The 21,451-nt window shown below is 38.3% G+C and overlaps 1 long non-coding RNA gene across 1 annotated transcript; it reads right to left on the reverse strand.

The window, feature by feature from the left end:
- Window positions 1-774: 774 nt before the first annotated feature.
- LOC145805180 (uncharacterized) lies at window positions 775-19,538 on the reverse strand. The gene is made up of 2 exons (XR_014347813.1): window positions 19,297-19,538; window positions 775-1,094 (listed from the first exon to the last, which is right to left on the reverse strand). It is a non-coding gene; the product is annotated as an uncharacterized LOC145805180 (long non-coding RNA).
- Window positions 19,539-21,451: the final 1,913 nt, after the last annotated feature.

Raw genomic sequence — 21,451 nt, forward strand, 5'->3', positions numbered from 1 at the left:
GTTCGTGATTCCGAACCCTTTCAAGACTAAGCAAATACCTCGGAAAATGGATCTCCTCTAAGGGTTTCATCTCTTCTAAAAATAACATTTAACCTCTTCGGACGCTCGTATGATTTGGACCTCCTCGAATGGGCTCGTTGGGCTTTCTTTAGAGATGTATGCTTGAAATGTATCCTCCTCGGCCCAATTTGTTGACTTTCTTGTGGGTCCGTTCAATAGAATTCACTTGGCCTATTTGGCAATAATTTCTCCAAGCTTACCAATTTTTGGGCCTTCTGATTGGGCTTTGATTGGGCCCAATGAATTAGTGGGCTCAAGTTAACCCCTCTTACATTTTGCTTCTTGCATGCATAAGAAATTTTGAATTTCTTGGACATGCATATTTTCACATCTTCGGCCATGCTTCACATCACACCCTCGGGAATTTTTGTCCTCATGTGGCTTTTAGATAAGATTGGTGACTCATTTTAATTATAGATAAGATTGCCAACTAGTAATGATAAGAAACAATCTTTTATCCTTATGCCACGTTTGGCAAACATACGTTTGTGCCTTCGAATTTTTTTTTTTTTTTCAAGAAAAAAAATTAAAACTTGAATTCTTCAATGCTCCACCAAGAATAATTTAAGAATTAAATTCTTCTCCTCAGGAAATAATCAAACCCAATTTTTTAATTTCTTTATAATGTAAGAAAGAACTTCTTGAACAATGCCGTAAATACAAATTGTAAATGTCATAGATAGACTTCTTTTATAGAATGTCAACCCTTGTCCCTTGTAACGCCTCGTATTTTATTACTCGGATAACCTTACCAATATTCATTAATTAAGTCCATTTACAAATAACATTTCATCCTTGGATGAAATGATGAATAATTAAATATACATATTCCCTCTCGTTATACAACAATGACATTTATATACAAATAAAAGAAATGTCCTGAGGCTTAAAATAAAAAAGAGGACACTACTTTTTACAAAAAAAAAAAAATAGCACTCAGCCAAAAAACAAATGAAGTAGTACAATCCATCACTACATTACACTTATGAAATGGTAAAAACCATTGTTTGATCTTCAAATCCGAAAAGCATTCCCTGTACACATGTACAGGCAGGGGGTGAGCAACCACTACCTCACCAAATAATCTCATATTAAAACATTAGAAAATATGTGGTTACCAAAATACTCATACATATACATGAAATCATATTATGTCAAAACCATATGATTTTATTACATAATCTCTTAAATCCAATTTATTTAATTAACCACAACAAGTTAGCTTAAGTAAATAAACATGTTTCAATAGCCACAGAACATCCTTTTCAATTCATTCAATTATCTCATTATCAATTGAATCAAATAATTAAACAATTCATCAAATCCATTTTATACAGTCTTATGAGATGAATGCATATGCCATGTCATGTAATGCCCCAAATTTCTACCCCAAATGATAAGACAACAATTATGGCTCTTTCAAGGAAAACCGAATATAAATCTCCAAACTTACATTACATGATACAATAGTTCTTCATGCAATATACATTAATCCAACAAGTAAATAAACAAATAAATACCCCTAAGGGTTTACAAGTTTCCAAGGTTTGAGCCTGGTTACACAAAACGGTTATTCAAACCCACACAAACAAAGCCCTTGGCTTACACACAGAGTCACAGCAAAATGAAAGCATTGTACTCCCAACACACATACTTCCACGCCCCTAGTTAGGCGGGATCACCACATCTTTTCCTGCACAAAAATCTCGTAGGGTGAGCATAAAGCCCAATAGGAAATTCTTAACAAAGTATATACATTTTATACAAGTCTCAAGAGATGAAATGCACATGTCATGCTATGCCCTTTTTGAAGATAAATCACATTTTCATTACGCTCAATGACATCATGCAATTTCAATTGTTTAAAACTTAACAATTTATTTCAAAGGTGGAAAATACAACTCTAGTAATCCCTAGGTCGGTGTCTGCAAGTACACTATACAAGTACTATCAATTTGTCATTTTTACCGGTATTAACCGGAAGGCTCGACACCTATCCGCGCCCCGAACTCTCAAGCCAACTTACTCAATATCATCTACACCACCTATCAAGACTTACCAACGTATTTACCCCAAAACCATTCCATGAAAACTTGTTTCTCAACATTCTTTTCTCAATGCAAGTTTTCAAATCAACTTTCAAAGTTTAATGTAATCAAATGAATTGATATGCCAATAACACAAGATGAATATAAATACTTTTATTCCAATTCATCTTCTAAGGAATAACATTCCCTCTTCTTAAGTATCCTTAACAATTAGTCATTTAAAGACTATTTCAACATTTTGAACAATAATTTCCAAATGAACAACAATTCTCATATTCCCTGAAATTCGTCATTTATATAAATATAAATAAGAAATTTTCCAAATATTCATTTATTTTGACACACAAAATAAATATAACAATATCATTCATAGATTTTTAGTCTCTTTAAAATAAAATCCCCAAATTCTAGGTTTTCTCACCAAAACTATACAACTCAAATCTTTTCAAAGAAAACTTTCCAAAATCATCTTTTCTTCAATCAACGAAGATCAAAACCCATAAGATCATTTTAAAAGAACAAGTGACAAACCCACTTTCAAAATCGCTCAACTTCTTGAATCAACAATCAATTTTCAAAGCTATCGAAAGATGATTTTAAAAATCATATAGATCTTGTAAAAATATATATATAACTCTAAGAAAATCCCTACCTCAAGTTTTGAAGAAGAAATGAGATGAAACCCCCAAAATCAATGGTATCGAAACTCGATCTTCACCGCACACAACGAAACCCTCGAGAAATTAACCAACTTTGATGAAGAACTTATGGTAGAACTCTAATGGATCTTGAGAAATCAAGGTTTTGATCCAATTCGGCATAGGGAAATGCAGAGAGAAGGGAGAGAAAAGGATTTTTAGAGAGAGAGAGAGAGATATACAAAAGTGATCTGAAATATCAAATTCACGAACTGATATAACATGGTCCGCTCGAGCTTGAAAAGCCCCGTTCGAGTGTCAAATACACTTTCCCAGTACTTTTGCAGACAGGTCAAACTTCTGAAGCCAAACATTCTCTGCTCGAGCGGACAAGCAACTTCTAATGCATTTTGCATTTTTGCTTCGGGGGCACTGCCCCTTAACCCTGCCCCTTAACCCTGCCAGGGCGCTGCCGTAGGACCCGCCAAGGGGCGCTGCCCCCTGGACCCCTACGAGCTGACCAGGCAGCTCGATCCCTGACATACTCAACGAAGTGGCAAAATTGGGATCGCTACAACCTTCCCCCCTTAAAGAATTTCGTCTCCAAAATTTCAAATCAAATTACCTAAACAAAGGGTTTCTAGTGAACAAAACCACGCTATTTGTAACGCCCTCAAAATAAACCCATAATATCATACATTCAAGATATAGGAAAGAGATATTATATTACAATCATCAGAGTATTCTTACAAAATGTATTACATATTGACAATAAAAGTAATCGCCCTATGGGCTTACAACTTCCCAAGACAACGCTTGGTTGGAAAAAGAGAGTGCAAACTCTATACAAAGAAAGCCATTGGCTTGATATACATGTAATACAACAAAACAACAAAAGGTGGTCTAATAGCCTCAAGCCTTCCAAGCTACGTCCTTGGAGGTGGCATAACACCTGTACCTGAAAATGATGTCCCATATAGGGTGAGCCAACGCCCAATAGAGATATGCTAAACATAGTATGAACAGTAACTAAAACGTTAGCAATTGATAAACGTTTAACTCTTACACAACAGCTTATAACACATTACAATCCCATGACTAATATGACCATGTTCTATTCCAGTTTCTGTTTCTTATCAAATTCTCAATTCATAACTATGACTCATAACTTGGCCAATCAATTTAAACGAGATCACATCTCATATCAACCGTATTTCTATTTCAGGTGAGATAATAACTCATTTTAAACATTTCATACCTCATAATAGATGCACATTTTAGTACTGTATCAATCTCAAACAAAACACTTCCATACTTCACAAATGATACACGTGTTGTATCAATAACAAACAAAAACACTTCTATACTTCACAAATGATACACATTTTAGTGTTGTATCAATATCAAACAAAAATCCGGTTTAGAGGTCCATCCCCTATCTTCCAATAAACCGTGGAGTACATAATAACAAACAAAAACACTTCTATACTTCACAAATGATACACATTTTAGTGTTGTATCAATATCAAACAAAAATCCGGTTTAGAGGTCCATCCCCTATCTTCCAATAAACCGTGGAGTACATAATAACAAACAAAAACACTTCTATACTTCACAAATGATACACATTTTAGTGCTGTATCAATATCAAACAAAAATCCGGTTTAGAGGTCCATCCCCTATCTTCCAATAAACCGTGGAGTACATCCCCTATCTCCTCCCACACAAAACAATGTATATAAGCGATTAACATGTACAAATTTGATCAATCAATACAAAATTTTGATGTATTATACCAACCGCCCTATTCAATAGCATACTCAACTGATTAGTTTTAGTTTGCCTAATCCCCATGTCCTTTCTAATTTGAATATTTCCTATTCAATTTCTCATTTCCCTAAATTAATTATACAAATTAATTTATCATAACAATTAGTGCTTTTCCCCATATCCTCAACATCAACCCTAAGGCTCCAATATTACTAACAACCTCAACAATCTCTATTTTAGACCCAAAACACGTATGGATAAGTCAAATAAACAAAACCCCTCTTTTCAAAATAGCACATTTCAAAACCCTAACTTCCCAAATCAAACCATTTAAACAAAAGCCCAACATCTAGGTTAAAGCTCATAAAGATGAGTAGGAATCCCTACCTCGAAGTGAAGAACTCAAACGGAGATGATGACCAAAGACCAACGTGCTCCAAATCCCAAGTTTCTCAGATTAAAATGAAGCCCTCAACCCACTCTATCTTTCTAATAAAGGACTAAGGTTAGATACTCACCCTAGGTAGATTAATTCTTAGAGAGAAGACAAGTTGAGAGAGAGAGAGAGTTGGCTCTAGGGTTTCAAAAGAAAAGATGATGAAAAAAATCATGTTTAACCTGCTGCTGCCTACTGATATATAACAGGCCATTAGGACCTTATAGTTACACCAAAAATAATGACCATTAAACAAGAAAATGGTTACACCAAAATAATGACCAATAACCAAGTTCATGAATTCTATTTAACCTCCATTTATGACCAAGAGGTTACCAAAGTAATGAAACCCCATAAATAAATATAAGATATTAAGGATTGGTCGCTCTAATGGACCACTAATAAGGATAGTAACTGAACCACTAATAAGGATATTAAATGAACCACTGATAAGGCTATTAAATGAACCATTATGAAAATTTAATGGACACTAACCCTTGTTTTCCAAACGCAACCAACCTGTTTTAAACCTACCCAACACGACCCAAGACTCATATACAAAGAGTAAAGGATGGAAACGGGAAAAAGACAACAACACATCCACGGAATCGAGTCTGAAATACAATTAAACAATGAAGGAAAAACCGGGATCGCTATACTATTTCATTTTCAAATCACAATATTAACTCTCAACCAAATTCTACCATTTCCACCATGGTTATCTCATTAACAACAACCTCCCAAATACGTATAAACATGAAATTTTCCAAAAAGTAATGGCAACTCTAAACAACCTTATGCTTAAAACAACAACGCACATATCAACATGTGGTTAACAGCTTCAAATACGTTTCCCTCAGCACTAGGGAATATTACAAAGAAAAGCACCTTAAACATTTTCAAATAAATCCGGATATTTGGAGTGAACTTCTGCCTCCTGTTTGCACGTCGCTTTTTTAACCCCATAGTGTCTCCACAACACCTTTACCAGTAGTATAGTTTTGCCCCGTAACACTTTCTCCCGAGTATCTAATATTTGAACCGGTCATTCTTCGTAAGAGGCATCCTTATCTACCTCCAAGTCAGCCCAATCAAGCACATGAGAAGGGTTGGGTTCATACTTCCTAAGCATAGCTACATGAAATACATTGTGAACTCTTGAAAGTTGTGGCGGTAAAGCTAACCGGTATGCCACTTCCCCAATTCGCTCTAAGATCTCAAAAGGCCCAATGAACCTTGGAGATAATTTACCACTCTTACCAAATCTCATCAAACCCCGCCTTAGTGAGATTTTAGAAACACATGATCACCAACTTCAAAAGACAAAGGTCGTCTCCTCTTATCGGCATAACTCTTTTGTCGGCTTTGGGCCATAGCTAACCTCTTCCGAATGAGAACAACTTTCTCGGTTGTCTCTCTAACAATTTTCGGACCTAGTAACGGTGCATCACCCACTTCGGCCCAACAAACCGATGATCTACAAGGTCGGCCATACAAGGCCTCAAATGGTGCCATCCCAATACTAGCTTGGTAACTATTGTTGTAAGCAAACTCAATCAATGGTAAGTGCCTTTCCCAAGGCCCCTTAAAATCAAGGACATAGGCTCTGAGCATGTCCTCCAAAATCTGAATGGTTCGTTCCGACTGTCCATCGGTTTGAGGATGATAAGCGGTACTAAGAGTCAACTTAGTTCCCAATGCCTCTTGAAGGTTTTTCCATAACCGGGCAGTAAAACGAGGATCCCTGTCTGACCAAAAAGTCACAGGGACTCCATGAAGTCGAACTATCTCTCTAATGTACAACTCTGCCAAGCGTTCAACTAAGTCGCTGGTGCACATCGGAATGAAATGGGTAGACTTAGTCAACCTATCAACAATCACCCAAACTACGTCATTGCCTCGTTGTGTTCTAGGAAGCCCAACTACAAACTCGATGCTAACACGCTCCCATTTCCACTCGGCTATTGGTAAGGGTTGTAACAAACCCGCTGGTCTTTGGTGTTCAGCCTTCACTTGTTGACAAGTAAGGCACTTCAATACAAATAAAGCGACATCCCGCTTCATACCCCGCCACCAAAACTGACGACTAAGATCACAACACATTTTAGTGCCTCCCGGGTGTACCGCAAGGCGTGAGTGATGGAACTCCTGAAGTACTTCCTCTCTACAAGATTCCGGTATAAACAAACGGTCTAGGTAACGTACACTCAGATCCGAGTGAACATTCAAACCTTTCTCTTCCTTCCTATTGGAAATCTTAACACTGATTGATTCCATATCGCGATCTCCTCGTTGTGCTCTATGACCTTACTAACCAAGGTAGGTTGAGCATTCAAAGTAAACAAGGTAGCACTCTCTCCAGACTCACCTAAGTGCAAATCAAACTTGTCAATAACACCTAGCATATCCCATTCCCAAATGGCCACACTTGCCAAACTACATACAGATTTTCGACTCAAAGCATCAACCACCACATTGGCTTTCCCCAGATGATAGTGTAACTCAAAGTCATAATCCTCTATAAATTCCATCCAACTCTGTTGTCGTAAATTCAAGTCTTTTTGAGAAAACAAATACTTTAGACTTTTATGATCGGAGAAAAACTCAAACGTCTCACCATACAAGTAATGCCTCCAAATTTTCAAGGCAAAAATCACCGCCGCTAATTCTAAATCATGGGTGGGGTAATTCTTCTCGTGAGTTTTCAATTGTCGTGATCCGTAGGCCACAACTTTTCCCTCTTGCATCAAGACACAACCAAGTTCATCCGCGGACGCATCACAATAGACAGTGTAATTCAAACCCCTTTCCGGAATTATTAAAATCGGTGCGGTAGTCAATCTAGTCTTAAGCTCTTGGAATGCCTTTTCAGTAGCCTCACTCCACACAAATTTGATACCCTTTCTAGTCAACCTAGTCAAAGGTGCAGCTAGTCTAGAGAAGTCCCTTATAAAACGTCGATAATACCCCACTAATCCCAAGAAACTCTGAATCTTGAAATCATTCTTGGGTTGTTCCCAATCCTGTACGACATCTATCTTTGAGGAGTCCACAGTTACTCCCTCTCTAGACACTACATGCCCCAAAAACTTCACCTCAGTTAACCAAACCTCGCATTTCTCAAATTTGGCATACAATTGGTGCTCACTAAGTAAACCCAACGCTACCCGCAAGTGAGTCTCGTGTTCCTCCTTGGAGGTTGAATAAATCAATATGTCGTCCACAAAGACGACCACAAAACGGTCCAAGTATTCCCAAAAAATTCTATTCATCAAATCCATGAAGGAAGCAGGCGCATTGGTTATCCCAAAACGCAATACAAGGAATTCATAGTGGCCATAACGCGTACAAAAGGCCGTTTTCTGAATGTCCTCCTCCCAGACTCTCAACTGATGGTACCCCGACCTCAAATCTATTTTTTAGAAGCAACGAGACCCTCTAAGTTGGTCAAACAAATCATCTATTCTGGGTAGAGGATACTTGTTCTTAACTGTAACTCTATTCAACTTGCGGTAATCAATACACAACCGCAATGACCCATCCTTCTTCTTCGCAAAGAGAGTTGGTGCTCCCCAAGGCGATGTACTAGGGCGAATGAAGCCCTTGTCTAAAAGTTCTTGGAGTTAAATCTTCAACTCATGCAATTCGGCGGGTGCAAATCTATACGGTGACGTGGAAATCGGTGTCGTCCCAGGCACTAATTCAATGGAGAACTCGATCTCCTGGTGAGGTGGTAAACTAGTAAGATCTTCTGGAAAGACATCCGGGTATTCACAAACTACCCTTGGTAACTCAACACGAGCCCCGTCACTCTCACTATCCAAGAGAGTTGCAAGAAGGCCACTAAGCTTGCTCCTACTACGAGGGTCAACAACTGGTGACAAGGCTCTATCAACTCGGTTCCCCAGAAAATATAAACGATCACCACCCGAAGTACACACCGTAACTCCCTGACAGTAACAATCAATCACAGCTTGATAAGAACACAACCAGTCCATGCCTAAAATGACATCAAAACTCGACATATCTAGCAACATAAAAGTAAACGAAAGTCGACGCCCGGCAACTTCTATTTCACAATCACGACAACCCCGGTCTAAATCAACTGTACCCCCAATAGGTGACTTTACTCTGAGTAGAGGCACTAATCGTGATATCTCTAACCCCAATGCAGAAGCCAATGCAGTAGATATAAATGAATGAGACACACTCGTGTCTATCAATACATTAGCCAAAGAATTACACATAACAAAAATACCTCTCATAACTGAGGATTCTGGCAACTGCTCTGGCACGATAACAGCATACACGTGTCCCTGTGGCCCCTAGTTAACTTGCTCCCCTCTCGGAGCATAGGCCTGTTGTACTGACTAAGCCAAAGTGGCTCCCTGATTAACTCGCGAAGCTTGGACTGATTGAGCCTGCTGGTGGCTCTGAGTCTGCCTCGACCCTGATACGCCAGATGCGCCTCCCAACTGTGGGCAAGTTCTCTTCATATGCCCCAGCTGACCATACTGATAACAATTAAACCCTTGACCTTTATTTTGATACTGAGACTGACTTTGAGATCGGTTAGGTGGTGGTAACATTAACTGCCCTCCTCCCTCCTGTGGGCATGAGAAGGCTTTGTGACCAAGTTGGCCACACGAGAAACTACTCGATGCACTTTTTCCCGAACTCGCACTAGGCAAAGGAAAAGTGGATTTAGATTGTTGTGGTTGGGACTGGGATGGATAGGTGTTCCTACTCTTCTTGTTCTGCCTATAGTCTCCTTGAGACTCTTGGCCCCTAGACCTCGAACTCCGAAGCCTCTCATCCTCGGCTTGTATGGAAATTTCTACATGTTTCGCCGTCTCCACAAGACGGTCATATTCCCGAATCATATTTTCGACAAGCTTGAACATAATTTTTGTTTTTAATTTCTTTTCAAATTCAATGCAACGGTGCTCTTCCGTTGCCACCAACTCTGGTGCAAATCTAGACAAACTAGAGAAGACCGCCTTAAACTCGGCCATGAGCATATCGAGTTGTGGGACGTCTTTAAACTCTTGCCTCAATCTCTCCCTAGCAGTGGGAGGTATGTACTTGTCTTGGAAAGCAACCGCAAAGGCTTCCCATGTCGGCTCCACTCTACCCTTGGCATATTTCCACCATTGACCCGCGTCTCCCTTAAGGTAGTAACTCGCTAGAGTCACTCTTAGTTCACTATCTTCGATGTGAAGCATCTCAAATGTCTTCACAGTTTGTTCGAGCCATTCATCCACTCTCTTGGGCTCGGGGCCACCATGGAACTCATCTGGTTTGGCCCGCAAGAACTCTCTAGTAAGGAAACTCGCCCTTGACTTCGCGGTGTTCTCTTGGGCTTGATTCTCCACCCTCAACAAGTTCATAGACTCTCTTAAAGCCCCTGCCATTTCTCGAGTTAGGGCCCCCATTGCGGTTTGACCCGTTTGTCCCACCTGCTCGGCCACATTAGCTTGGCCTGCTTGCTCGGCCATATTAGCTTGATTGAACCCTTCTTGTACCGGAACCCTATGGACCGGTACCTCATGCACATCTCAGCGAGCCCTACCACGCCTCCCACCTCTACCACCATGGACTTGACCCCTTCCTGACATCCTAATAAAGGACACAAGAGAAATAATTTAGCATATTAACTCATATGTGCTCATAACTTGACTCACACGTTCGACTACCACAATTCCATATATTTCTCTACCATATACACAATTCAATTTCATTCCACATAAGCACTTAGTCATGTAAACACATACGAACTATTCTTTTACGATGAAATCCGTCGCACAAAAAATCAAGAATTCTCAGTAGAATGAGTATTGATCAAGTACCCTTCTAATAAGACCTCAAGGAATTTAACAGAAACAACATCCCAAAAGTCTAATCCCATACCCATTTAGTCACATAAGCATGTTATCACATAGTCAAAAAATGCATAACACTTCCTAAGCATGCTAAATGAACACATTGTGGTTAAACAACCACTTCCCACGAGCTCCAAGTATTCAAACCCGGTAACTCTGATACCAAGGTGTAACGCCTAAAAATTTCTAGCCCAAATGATAAGGCAACAATCATGGCTCTTTCAAGGAAAACCGAATATAAATCTCCAAACTTACACTACATGATACAATAGTTCTTCATGCAACAATACATTAATCCAACAAGAAGTAAATAAACAAATAAACACCCCCAAGGGTTTACAAGTTTCCAAGGCTTGAGCCTGGTTACACAAAACAATTATTCAAACCCACACAAACACAGCCCTTGGCTTACACACAGAGTCACAGCAAAATGAGAGCATAGTACTCCCAACACACATACTTCCACGCCCTTAGTTGGGTGGGATCACCACATCTTTTCCTAACAAAAATCCCGTAGGGTGAGCATAAAGCCCAATAGGAAATTCTTGACAAAGTATGTACATTTTATACAAGTCTCAAGAGATGAAATGCACATGCCATGCTATGCCCTTTTTGAAGATAAATCACATTTTCATCTTTTGAAAACCATCATGCTCAATGACATCATGCAATTTCAATTGTTCAAAACTTAACAATTTATTTTAAAGGCGGTAAATACGACTTTGGTAATCCCTAGGTCGGTGTCTGCAAGTACACTATACAAGTACTATCAATTTGTCATTTTTACCGGTATTAACCGGAAGGCTCGACACCTATCCATGCGGGTTTTCGGTCCTTCACCCCGGACTCTCAGGCCAACTTATTCAATATCATCTACACCACCTATCAAGACTTACCAACGTATTTACCCCAAAACCATTCCATGAAAACTTGTTTCTCAACATTCTTTTCTCAATGCAAGTTTTCAAATCAACTTTCAAAGTTTAATGTAATCAAATGAATTGATATGCCAATAACACAAGACGAATATAAATACTTTTATTCCAATTCATCATCTAAGGAATAACACAATTCCCTCTTCTCAAGTATCCTCAACAATTAGTCATTTCAAGACTATTTCAACATTTTGAACAATAATTTCCAAATGAACAACAATTCTCATATTCCCTGAAATTCGTCATTTATATAAATATAAATAAGAAATTTTCCAAACATTCATTTATTTTGACACACAAAATAAATATAACAATATCATTCATGGATTTTCAGTCTCTTAAAAAAAAATCCCCAAATTCTAGGTTTTCTCACCAAAACTATACAACTCAAATCTTTTCGAAGAAAACTTTCCAAAATCATTTTTTCTTCAATCAACGAAGATCAAAACCCATAAGATCATTTTAAAAGAACAAGTGACAAACCCACTTTCAAAATTGCTCAACTTCTTAAATCAACAATCAATTTTCAAAGCTATCAAAAGATGATTTCAAAAATCATATAGATCTTGCAAATATATATATATATATAACTCTAAGAAAATCCCTACCTCAAGTTTTGAAGAAGAAATGAGATGAAACCCCCAAAATCAACGGTGTCGAAACTCGATCTTCACCGCACGCAACGAAGCCATCGAGAAGTTAACCAACTTTGATGAAGAACTTATGGCAGAACTTTAATGGATCTTGAGAAATCAAGGTTTTGATCCAATTTGGCATAGGGAAATGTAGAGAGAAGGGAGAGGAAAGGGTTTTTAGAGAGAGAGAGAGAGTTATACAAAAGTGATCTGAAATATTAGATTCACGAACTGATATAACATGGTCCGCTCGAGCGTGAAATACACTTTCCCAGTACTTTTGTAGACAGTCCAAACTTCTGAAACCAAACATTCTCCGCTCAAGCTCGATCCCCGACATACTCAGCGAAGTGACAAAACTGGGATCGCTACATGTCATGCTCAAAATATTTTTCTCATCTTTTGAAAATCTTACGCACCATGCCATTTTGAAAACACATTGTAGACACCCCATTTTTGACAGCCGATAAGACTTGGGCGTTACTGATGGTTTACTTGGTGATAAAAGGTGTGCAAGGCAAAGACCCAGTTTCTTCGGCAAGGGGAGAGACAAGTCTCAAATTCACACCCCGTTTTGGACCAAAGCTATTTTGGATGGTTTTTAGACCTTAAAACCCTCTCTTTCAAAACTTTTTTTGAAATAAAGTTTCTGCGTTGTTCCGAGGCTCGCATTTTGTCAAACGTTGCTCTTTTCGGTAAACCGAGCAGGGACGAAGTGGAAATGAATGAAAGAGAGATGAAATATTTGAAAAATATTTCAAAACACCTTGCTTAGGGGTTTGAAGTTGAATAAAGGAGGGGAAGAGAGAAGAAACCAAGTTGGAGGAGAAGACAGGCATGAATCTGGGTAGAAGGGAGTCGAGCAGTCCTCGCTGAATCGGACTTATTAATCTGCATACTTGGATTTTAGCTATGGGGCCAGCACCATTGGAAAGAAGACTTCCGGGGCTTCATTTTTCATTCAAGAATCTCTTAAATCCGAGACCAGAGGGCGGAGATTTGATTGCTTGAAGTTGGGCATCATCCTGGTTGGACCGAAACCGAGCAGCCTTCACTAAAACAAACATAACTTTTTGGACAGTTGGAATTTTGATGCAAGGCTGGTACCATTGGAAATATTACTTCCGGGGCTTCAATTTTGACACAAGAATGACCTGAAAAGGAGTTCATATGAAGAAGTTATGCCCGTTTGAAGTTGGACCCGCAGAGTAGATTTTTCCTGCCGACCGGCCAAAACAAATGGCCGACCGACCAAATAGATAGCCGACCGGCCAAATAGATGGCCGACCGGCCAGAAAAGATGGCTGACCGACCAAGTTTGCTAGCTGATGACCTTCCGGAGTATTCTACAGATTGAATGGATGCCAGCTGTGCCAGCTGGAATGCACAGACTCTGCTCCCCATGCACGTGTGTGGCTATTTTGCACCCTTTGCACCCCTTTTGACCCTCTTTTTTTGCACCCTTTGCTCAAAGCTTCTTGAGGAAGCTTTGACCCCTTGTCTTGGCTTCCTCAAGAAGCTTGCACCTTTGCATTAGCTTCTCTTAGAAGCTTGGTCCCTTTAACCCTTTTGTATAGCTTCTTTGAGAAGCTTTATGCCATTTCCTTGCTCTATAAAAGAAACCCATCCTCCATGATTGTTTTGGTTCAGCAAAATCAGACCTAATACATACATATAACATATATATCACCCTCTCTCTCTATATCTCCCTCTCTCTCTACATTTGGGTGTGTTAGAGTGTTCAAAGACCCTTGTTCTTGGCCTATTTGCACTACACCCTATAGCACCACACCACCACTCCATTCCAGCAGCTTGGAGGGCCTTCTCAGAGGCTAGGAGGCAGCTTTTCTTGGTCCAAGAGGTAGCAAAGGATTGGTCTTCAAGGGTGAGTTGATTTCTCCCTCTTTCTAGCTCATTTTTGCAAGTTTTCTTAGCCCCTTTTGCTTGCTGTTTTGAGCTCCGACCATAACTGGAAATATCATTTTTTTGAGCTCATTTTTCTGTTTCATTAAGGGTCTTACCCTGTTTGGGACCCCCATCTTGCACTTGCTTCATTACCCCTTTGTATGCCATAATCTTGCATAGTATTTTTGGCCTATGTGTGATCTGTTTTGGAGCATGATGTAAACTGTAGATAGGCTTATTTTGAGCCTTTCTTCAACATTGAAGAAGGGCTCATCACTTTTGTGGACCTCCATGTGCCACTTGTCATTATACCCCTCTTTGGTCCCCATTTTTGCATGATTTATTAGCCTATTGTGTCTCTGTTTTTGGACTTTGGTCCGAACTGAAAATGGCCCTATTTTAACCCCCTCTTCATGTTTCATTAAGGGTCCATGGCTGTTTGAGACACCCTTTGTATACTTTATGTTGTAGCTCTTTTTTGGCCTTAATCTTGCATAGTATTTTGAGCATACTTGTATACTGTTTTGGGGTTGGCCATCAACTGTAAAAGGTCATATTTTGGGCCCCTCTTCAACATTGTTGAAATGTCCTAATCTGTTTGGGGTCAGCAGCTGTGAGTTGCTTCTTTATCTCACATTTAGGGCCATTTTTGCATGCTAGTTTTGCCCTATGTGTGTTTGCTGTTTGGCTTTGTTTAAAACTGAAAAAATTCTTGTTTTGGGGCTTCCTAGAATCTGTCTTCACATGTCATAATCGAATAATACATGTTTTATATAGCTATAGGCCAATGCATGGGCCTAGTTTTGCATTTCGGTTTCATTTCATGCATCGGGTGCTATTTTGCAGTGATTCGGGGCTGTTTTATACCACATTTCAGTGCTGAAGTTACATGCTTGTATGCCATATTTCATGCCTCGCCATGCCATGTTAGAGTTTCATACTATGCCTTAGGTTTGGTCCTCGGTTTGCGTGCATGCGTGCACGCGTTTCGAAAGTCTCATTTTCATCTAATGGCCACCGATTTTGGCATGCTTGCGAGATATCCATGTTAGTTTTAGTCCATCATCACATGTTGTTGCATGCCATGTTTATTTACATGTTTAGGTTGCGCACCTAGTATACATTGCTCATTTGCATGTTCATGTTGCATACTTAGCCTCCATGCCTAGGTTGCATTTCATTCAGCATGCATCCCTTGCCTCTTGATCAATCATGATAGGGGTTGGGGCCCTTTGATGTGTTTTGTGCTTGCATTTCATTTGATATCAAAGTTGCAAAACTTGGCCTCTTAGGCCATCATGCGTAATTGATGGCCCGAGGGTCGAGGGTAATGCTCCCTTGAGTCCCTTGCATGATAGGGAGTGTGCCCGCGCATACATGTGCTTGAAATTCTATGCCATGCACTGTCTGTCCTTGTTGCTGTCAAAAACCAGCTTCTACAGGAAGTTTCTGCCGACCGGCACTGAAGAATGCTGACCGGCAAAGGATATGAGGCCGATGGACTTGAAAGCAGCCGATGGAAATTTCCCATGGCCGATGGTCATTTCACTTAGTCGGTGGTGTTATGCAGTTCTCATTGAAGATACCCTGAGACTTTGGCAATTTTCAGAGGAGCAGGGCAGCATTAACAGAGGCAGCAGTGGCATGGTATGGGTTTCCGGGCTTTCGGGGGAAGATAAATCCGAGCATGCATCATTCACGCATCCCGAGGCGGGGGCTGCGGCCATCCTCTCTTTACATTTAATTTGTTAATTAGATTAGAAATTTTGTAATAATTAATTTAGTATTATTTATTCGGACTGTAATATTTATTTGGACCCTCCGAGTGAGGGCAATTCTATAATAAGTGTGGGTGAGTGTGTGAAAGTCTTCCAACCCCCACTTCTTTCTTCCCTTTTATTTACCTGCTTATGATGGTAGGTTAGGGCATGTTTAAATTAGCATACCTTATGCTATGCATGCGTGCATCCATACATTTGTTTTACATGCACCGGGCTCGGTACATCATTCTAACTGCATTTGTATTTCAATCCCAAATTGAATACGTGCATTAATTGGTTGCATTTCACATGCCATGTTTAGGTTAGCCGAGCCTACTCTAATTGCATCTTGCATGTGCTACATTAGTCAACTTGACATGAACTAGGATCACGCATGTTTGCTAACTAGTTTATTGTTTTGGCACGGAGTACGATGTAAGTATTTATGCTTTAGCATCTCGCATGCGTGTGAATGTTAACCTGATAGCATGCTTACCATGTGGCTAGATGCTTATGTGTTATAAATTGTTTGAATGCCTGTGGGTGAAGGTTGGATTGTTTGAGTTGGGAAAATTCATTGAAATCCGTATTTTAGCCTACTTGCGAGTAGCAAATTCCAAAGTACTTTTTTTTAAAGACAAACGGATATGCAATGTTTCTTTCCAAATTAGGCAATCTAGTCTATACTTGTTTGCTGTGCGCATAACATAGTAATTCTAGGCTAACAATTGGAATAAGAACACATAATGTTTTCAAAAACGGATATCACGGTTAGTAGAGGCCGATCTTCGGATCGGGCGAGAGGGGGTGCTCATAGCTGACCTTCCCCAATCGTACCCTAGCTCCCGAGCCGAGAAACTCCGGTGATGACGGACATGTGGCCTTCGGCACCGAGTCAGGGTTTCCTAAATTTCCCCATAAAAAATATTTAGGTGGCGACTCTGTATCTGGCAAAGTAGTCCATGTTTGGCACTTCTTTTCAAAAATCTGTTTCTCAAAACGATTTGCCGGATTTGGACTCTTTGGTTCAGATTAAGAACCGTGACAATTTGAGAGTCCGAGCTGTAGTGACCCCACAAATGAACAGAACGGGACTCACCCTCCCGGGGCGTTCGGGGACGTCTACACACATTAATCCAACAATTTCAATAAAATTCCAAGATAGTAAATACGACTTAGGTAATCCCTAGGCTGATGTCTGCAAATAGACTATACAAGTACTACCAACTTGTCATTTTTACCAGTATTAACTAGAAGGCTCGACACCTGTAATCTGTCATTTTTACCAGTATTAGCTGGAAGTCTCGACACCTGTAATCTGTCATTTTTACCAGTATTAGCTGGAAGTCTCGACACCTGTAATCTGTCATTTTTACTAGTATTAACTGGAAGGCTCGACACATATCATCTACACCACCTTTCAAGACTTACCACCGTATTTACCTCAAAATCATTTCATGAAAACTTGTTTCCCAACATTCCTTTCTTAATGCAAAGTTTTCAAATCAAATTTCAAAGCTCATCATCATCAAATGAATTGATATGCCAATGCAATAATTAATAATACAATGCAATATTTCTTCCACTTTCAATACTTCCACACCATATTCCCATTGTGATCAAAATTCTCATTTCTCATTTCAATATAATTTCTCAAGATGAATATGAATACTTTTATTCCAATTCATCCATGGGACAACATAATTCCCACACTTAGAGTAATCTCAACCATTTAGTCACTTCAAGACTATATTAACATTTTGAACAACAATTTCCAAAACTTCAACAATTCTCATATTCCATGAAAACCATCATTTATATGTAAACAAATAAACAATTTTTCAAATATCATTTATTTTGGCACATAAAATAAATATAACAACTTCTTCAAAGATTGTCAACATCTTTCTTAAAAACCCCCCAATTTTTAGGTTTTCTCACCAAAACCACTCATCTTCATTTATTGAAAGACACTCACCAAAAACATCTCTCTTCAATCCCCATAGTTCAAAACCCTCAATTTCTATTTTAAATGCCAAAATAAATATAACAACTTCTTCAAAGATTGTCAACATCTTTCTTAAAAAGCCCCAATTTCTAGGTTTTCTCACCAAAACCACTCATCATCATTTATTGAAAGAAAGTCACCAAAAACATCTCTCTTCAATCCTTATTGTTCAAAACCCTCAATTTCTATTTTAAAAGGAACAAGAAAGTAAACACACTTTCAAAAAAAATCTCTCATCTTCTTGAATCAACAATCAATTTTCAAAAAAATTAAAGAATGATTTCGAAATTTATCTAGATCTTGAAAAAACATATATATAACTCAAAGTAAATCCTTATTTATTAAATATTACCATTTCCATCTTACTATGTCAAAAGTTATGGTATAATCTTAATAACACACTTTTAACCATAACGGATATAACCTTTTAACCAAAACTAATTTAATCCACCAAATTAGTAAGTTTATTATATTCAAAAAATTTCAAATTTATAATACCAAACCTAACTTCACATGCCTCATCCCTCAAACATAACTATATTTCAACATAACCATTTTTCATGCCAAACTATTTAAAGAGGTAATATTTTTACCAAATTCTCTACCAATAACAATTTCACGACTTTTTCTAAAATTACTTAATCAACATGATATTTACATCAAAAATTATGAAATATGCCCAATAGTAACATTTCAAGGTTATGAGTTTGAAAGTCTACATTTCACATTTTATTTTCATAAAAATGAACACAACTTAATCATCAACATATCATCTTTTACAAAATATCATGAATATAACACTTTTAGAGTTTTTAATCCCAAAGCAACTCTATAATTTTTACTTAAGCATTTACTCCATATTCCTCAACATTAATTTATTTTTCTCAAAAATAAATTCCAAATCAAAGATAAAAAAAAATTCAACTTTAGATTTCTCAAAATAAATCATCTAATCATAATATGATGTAGAGACAATCCATACAACTATTAAATTTTATTTTCGGATTTCTTTGCAAAATTATCAACACAAAATGATTTTCTCAAATCAATGTCAAAATGCCAACATTCTTAACATTTCAACATAATTTTTCTTCCAAAAATTACCAAACAAAAATCTAAATATATATATATATATATATATAATACCTCTTATAATGATATATTTTCTTAAAATAACCCTAACATAGCTTTAATGTAAAAATATGAAGAAAGTACCTACCTCAAATAATGAAGAAGAGCAGATTTGGAAGGCAAATCTTGCTCGATCATGAATCCAAGACTACCATTGCGAAGATCACGATGAGCTCTCTGACTTTCATTTACAAACCTTTTGCAAAATCTCACTCTAAAAACTCTCACTCTAAGCTCAAAGATTAAGCCAACAATGGAGACCAAAGAGAGAGAGAGAGAGAGAGAGAGAGAGATGGAGAGGGAAAAAGAAGGAGGAGCTCTCTGCTCCAAGCCAACAACAAATGAATAAAAAAAAAGGAATGAAAAGATGAAAGGCAAAAGTGGGGTTAGTGGGAAGGCAACACACGTGGGTTTGCTTCCCAAAATTTGGTTTCCCTAAAAATATAATTTTTGTAATAATACCTCAAAATTTTATAATATAAATTATAAAATGATATAATTTTTCTCATCACAAAATATAACATTTTTGTACACCACAAAATATAATATTTTGCTCACAACGAAATATACACATTTTCATTCTTTATAAAATATATAATTTTTCGCCATATGGTACACACCATAAAATCAACTATCAAATAATTATTATAACTCCTATATAATAAATAATAACAACTCCCAATGTGGTTACTTCCAATCACATAATTAAGAAGGACCAAACAGTTAAACATGAGTCACTAAACTAACTCAAATTAAATTAAATCTAAATCATGGGCCTCACCCATAAGTAAAACATGGTCCAATTATATACCAAAATAAACCCAACAAATTTATCTCAAATCCTGATCCGAACACCCAAAACTCAATTTCAAATTCTGCTATAAATTAAACTGAACACCAATCAGTCCGTGAATTTTCATAAAATAAATACTCATCATTTAATTCTGAAATTTTTATCCAACGTGCTAGACTCATATGGAAACAACATATAAAAATTTCATAATTTTCTGAGATCGGGAACTAGTTTTAAAAAATACAAAATTGAACTGTTTACGCACAGAATTTACACAGCAATCAAATTCGAAAATTTGCTCAATTAAATTATACATTGGCTATTTAAAAAAAAAAATTGGGTCATTACATCCCTAGAGTTGCAAAATCATTCAGAAAGTTTTCACCAGTTGCTCAGGTTGTGGCCGTCATACGCCATCATAGCCACGTCTTCTAAGATATCCTGGGGCCCTTGTTCTTTGAACTCTAGCTTGTCTTCTTTGACATTCTTTCTAAAGATCTTCTTAAGCATCCGGCACTTTTTTGTAGGAAGTCCCTGTGATCGGTGGAAAACACAATAATTAGGGCCCTCACGGTCCTTCTTCAGCAAAAGCTCTTTGATATGAGGCAACTTTTGTTCCCCGTCTACTACCCATTCTTTAACTAAGGCCTTCACCTCCTCAACACTACACAGAAAAGGAGTGTCATCTTCATAGTTTTTCCTCTTCTGACCTCAGAATTCCTCCCCTTACGACTTTCGGGTAGAAGACGTGGAAGCCGCAGTGACAGAAGGTCCTCGGGATGAGTTGAAGCTAATTTTATAACTAGTCTCGAACCCAATCTCCTGAGACTGAGGTATGTTGATGTTCCGAGATGCTTTAATTAGTGCCGAGAAAGTGGGTAGCTCTTGATTAACAACAAGCATCTTGTACCCATTCAATGCCTCTTCAACATAGATTTGGACCAAGTAGCTTTCCTCTACAACCTCATGACAGTCCACAACTTTGTCTTGGAACCTCTACACATATTCGATAATGTCTTCACCCTCTCATTGCTTTTCCTTACATAGGGTAAGTGTGGTTACCTTCTTGGCCACTTGAAAGAATTTGGCGTGAAATTTGTTGACCATCTCCTCCCAACTTCGGATAGAGTTTGGGGCCAAGTTAACATACCAACTATATGCTCGATCAGTGAGGGACTTGGAGAATTCTCTCAGCCGGAGGACATGATTTGCACCATGAATCCCCAAAGTCTCAATGAACCGAACAACATGTTCTTAAGCATTTCCTTCTTTGCCATCGAATTTGATGAACTTTGGCATCATGTACCCCTATGGGTATGGATAACTCAATATCTCGATAGGGTATGGTGGTTTGATATCCGGATCGGGCCAAAGAGGGTAAAGTCCTCTTGTCCCACTCAAGATCGAACATGGCTTGCACATCGCGCGAGAGTGAGAAATTGTTGAGGGA

This window comes from Camellia sinensis, chromosome 13, assembly GCF_055761805.1.
Source record: "Camellia sinensis isolate YWXY chromosome 13, ASM5576180v1, whole genome shotgun sequence".
Taxonomy (NCBI): domain Eukaryota; kingdom Viridiplantae; phylum Streptophyta; class Magnoliopsida; order Ericales; family Theaceae; genus Camellia; species Camellia sinensis.